This window comes from Trachemys scripta, chromosome 1 (genome assembly GCF_013100865.1).
Source record: "Trachemys scripta elegans isolate TJP31775 chromosome 1, CAS_Tse_1.0, whole genome shotgun sequence".
In the NCBI taxonomy this organism is placed as follows: domain Eukaryota; kingdom Metazoa; phylum Chordata; order Testudines; family Emydidae; genus Trachemys; species Trachemys scripta.
In genome coordinates this window covers 142,910,715-142,915,129 of record NC_048298.1, presented here as the reverse complement: position 1 = coordinate 142,915,129, position 4,415 = coordinate 142,910,715, and the positions used below count along the sequence as shown (strand labels likewise).

The 4,415-nt window shown below is 46.4% G+C and overlaps 1 protein-coding gene across 1 annotated transcript in view; it reads right to left on the bottom strand.

Moving 5' to 3' along the window:
* Positions 1-4,072, bottom strand: part of USF3 (upstream transcription factor family member 3) — a 68,378-nt gene extending 64,306 nt beyond the window's left edge. The window contains exon 1 of the mRNA XM_034788145.1: positions 3,963-4,072. The gene's annotated coding sequence lies outside the window, so the exon portion shown is untranslated. The remainder of the gene's footprint in view (positions 1-3,962) is intronic.
* Between the last annotated feature and the right edge of the window lie 343 nt (positions 4,073-4,415).

Below are 4,415 nucleotides of genomic sequence, written 5' to 3'. Positions count from 1 at the left end.
TGTTTATCTTTGTTTGCTGTACTTTGAACCTGAGACTAGAGGGGAGTCCTCTGAGCTCTTTAAGTTTGATTACCCTGTAAGGTTAATTTCCATACTGATTTTACAGAGATGATTTTTACTTTTTTTCTTTAATTAAAAGCCTTCTTTTTAAGAACCTGATTGATTTTTTCTTGTTTTAAGATCCAAGAGGTTTGGATCTTGATTCACCAGGAGTTGGTGGGAGGAAGGAGGGGGAATGGTTAATTTCTCCTTGTTTTAAGATCCAAGGGGTTTGGATCTGTATTCACCAGGGAATTGGTGAAGGTTTTTCAAGACTTCCGAGGGAGGGAATCCATTGAAATAGTGGCAGCGGAACCAGAGCTAAGCTGGTAGTTAAGCTTAGAAGTTTTCATGCAGGACCCTACATTTGTACCCTAAAGTTCAAAGTGGGGATACAGCCTTGACAACCTGTTCTTTCACCATTGAGGACTGCTCACCTCCTCCCCATATTGTTTTGCCCAGTGTAGCAGTCTGGGAGCTGACCTTGTCTGTGAAGACCGAGGAAGGGAAAAAAAAAAAAAAAAGCATTGAGTACTTCAGCTTTTTCCACATCATCTGTCTCTAGGTTGCCTCTCCCATTCAGTAAGGGTCCCACACTTTCCCTGACCTTCTTGTTGCTAACATAGCTGTAGAAACCCTTCTTGTTACCCTTCACATCTCTTGCTATCTGCAACTCCAGTTGTGCCTTGGCCTTCCTGATTACACCCCTGCATGCTCGAGCAATATTTTTATACTCCTCCCTAGTCATCTGTCCAAGTTTCTACTTCCTGTAAGCTTGCTTTTTGTGCTTATGCTCACCAAAGATTTCTTTGTTGAACCAAGCTGGTTGCCTGCCATATTTGCTATTCTTTCTGTACATTGGGATGGTTTGTTCTTGCACCCTCAATAAGGTTTCTTTAAAATACAGCCAGCTTTCCTGGACTCTTTTACCCCTCATATTAGCCTCCCATGGGATCCTGGCCATCACTTCCCTGAGGGAGTCAAAGTCTGCTTTTCTGAAGTCCAGGGTCCATATTCTGCTGCTCTCCTTCCTTCCTTTTGTCAGGATCCTGAACTCGACCATCTCATGGTCACCGCTGCCCAGGCTGACACACACTTCTACTTCCCCTACCAATTCTTCCCTGTTTGTGAGCAGCAGGTCAAGAGGAGCATGGCCCGTAGTTGGTTCCTCCAGCACTTGCACCAGGAAGTTATCCCCAACACTCTCCAAAAAACATCCTGGATTGTCTGTGCACTGCTGTATTGCTCTCCCAGCAGATTTCAGGGTGATTGAAGTCCCCCATGAGAACCAGGGCCTATGATCTGGAAACATCTGTTTGTTGTCCGAAGAAAGTCTTGTCTACCTCATCGTCTGGTGGTCTATAGCAGATGTGCACCACGACATCATCCTTGTTGCACTTGCCTCTAAACTTAATCCAAAGACTCTCAACAGCCTTTTCTCCAGTTTCATACTGGAGCTCTGAGCAATCATACCACTCTCTTACATACAGTGCAACTCCTCCACCTTTTCTCCCCCGCCTGTCCTTCCTGAACAGTGTATACACATCCATGACAGTGGGCTCCAGTCGTGTGAGTTACGCCACCAAGTCTCTGTTATTCCAATCACATCATAGTTCCTTGACTGTGCCAGATTTCCAGTTCTTCCTGCTTGTTTCCCAGGCTTCTTGCATTTGTGTACAGGCACCCAAGATAACTAGCTGACTGCCCTACTTTCTCAGTATGAATCAGGAGGCCTCCCCTGTTGCACCCTCCTCCTTGTGTTTCCTGCTGGTATCCCACTTCCCTCGGGGCTTAGGCCTCAATCCCTCAGCGAACCTAGTTTAAAGCCTAAAGTTTATAGGTACGAAGTTGTGATGACATGAAACATTGGGAATCATTTTGCATTTTTCCATAAACTTGGTCAAACTCAGAATAGGCATTTCAGTTATGGAATTTTAGAATTCAAAGGGAAAGAAGGTGGAGATATTCTAGCCACAGATACAGAGTTATTCAAATTCCATAAAAGAGTACCGAGTCACAATGCTACTATGAGACTTGTATAGCAACAACACTAAAGATACTAGCTGGTTCAGCTAACTGTAGTATATAGGATAAGGTAATATTCCTTTATGTGAATGTTTGTGTGAACACTCATAAGGTTCACTGTTTTCTATCTCTTAGAAGCCATCAGAAACCACTCAGAACAGCAGTATGCATTAAGCTAGACTTTGTATGTTTCCATACAAATTAATAGATATGATTATTTGGTACTCAACTGTGCCCACGTACCATCTCCATATTATTTTTCTTGCATAACAAACAAAAGACACTAGATTAATCAGAAAAGTTTTTAGTTGCTACAAATAAATGTTAACAAATTTAGACATTTTTCCTATTCTTAATTTATCTAATAAATCTAAATTCTTACAGATTACATTTGCAGATATAATTTCTGTAAAAGTATTACAGCTAAATTTGCAATGAACTGGTGAATATTGCTTTTTTCTGATTTTTACATGCATACTGCATATTTACAAACAAAGAAAAATAAAATAAAAATTTGGTAAATATATTTGTCAAATCAGAAATCAAGGTTCATCTCTGGGAGTGACATAGCCTTATCTCTTCATAATGGAACAGCAGTTGCAGGAATATGTCACTTAGGATGACCCAGTAATTTTGTCATATAGCCAATCAAAAGCCAGCTCGTTATTCAACCTCGATCATAGAAGCGGGATGGAGGCATGACAAGTGGCAGCATATTGCTCACAAACAAGGTTTCAGTTTGGGAAGTGGCATATCCCTCTCCTTCAGAACACTAAGTCGCAGGGATGTCAGTCTCTCTTGGGCTGTTGTTAGGTACAGCTAGTCAAACCCCAACTCCTTAATTGTATATTAAATGATCGGATAAGTAATTGGTAATGTAACTGTTAATCACGTTCACTCACATTAACTTGATGAACATTCTAAAAATGTAGTTGATATATTTTTAAATAATTCTGGTCTTTGAATAAGAAACTGTGAACCACAAATAAAGAGCTAGTCCCATGATTAAGGAACCAGCTTCAGCTTCACCTAGTATGGATGCAGCTATAGCAGTATAAAGCTATTTATAGTGTTATAGCTTATTCCAATAGGAAAAGCAGAATAAGCTATACTGATATAATGGTATATGTGTTCCTCATAAGTACATCCACACAGGGGCTGTACCCAAGTAACTATTTTGATTAAAAGCTCCACACCAGGGATAGTCAATTTTTTTTGTCAAGGTCCAAATTGCTTGGTCAACATATAGTAAAGGTCCAGACTCCAAAGAAAAATAATAATAAAAACAACAATGATAATCATAAGTAAATAAAAAGATGTTAGGGCCCATTACAAAGCTTCTGGAAGTCCAGATGTGGCCCATGGTCCGTCTACTGCCTACCCCCTCCTGCCCCACACCCATGGCCAAAACAGCTATAAGCTGTACACACAACTACTGCTCTCCTGGGTCTGTCCCAACAGGGAATCCCAGCTCAAGATTGAGGCCTGTGGACTCACCAAGCGAAGGAGCCTTTGAACGGAGCTGACCTGTACTAGGGCTACAGCAGGCGCCCTTCCCTTGGGCGGGTTTACCCGGCGGCACAGACAGACAAAGACGGGGGCGCGCACGGGGGTTTCACAGCCCGGGGCAGCTCCGGGGGTCCCGGCGGGGGGCCGGCGCCCCAGGCAAAGCCGGACGCTTCCCGCTCCTGCCGCTCCAGGGAGTCGCTTGGCTCCCCTCCATCGGCACCCGCCCCCCCCGCCAGGGAGCTGGCACCTCCCCCAGCGCCCTCAGCCACCGGCCCGCACAGCCCCGCGCCGTTAACGGCTGCGGGACGGGACGAGGCTGCACCGGCCCCTGCCCAGCAGCCCCCGCCCCCAGGTTTCGGCTCCGCCCGGAGGCAGCGAGCGGCACTCACCGGCGGGCAGGGCAGACTCGGCAGCCCCACCGCGGGGACCATCCTCCGGACGGGCGCCCCGCGTCCCCCACAGGCTCCACTCCGATCCCCTCAGCGCCCCTCACTCGCACCCTAACCTACTGGACGCACACGCGGCCCACAGCAGCCAATCAACTGCCACACGCTGTGTTGCCTGCACCAATCAGTGAGCCAGCCGCGGGGGAGACCTGCGTCGTACCCATCGCTGCCCCGAACTGACCAATCAGACACAGAGAGGCTGCAGAAGTGTAAAAGCGGCCAACAATTTAGGTTGCACAAAACAGGAACTGCTGGTGATTGGCAACCCGCGGAGCAAGTGAGCAGTAGGAACGAATATTCCTTAAAGGCGACGCTGGGCAGCGCGCGCGCAGAGGCTGACAGGGAGTCGCTAAATGGGTTTGGGTCCTTGTCGAGTCGGGCGGCGCTTGCGGCCCT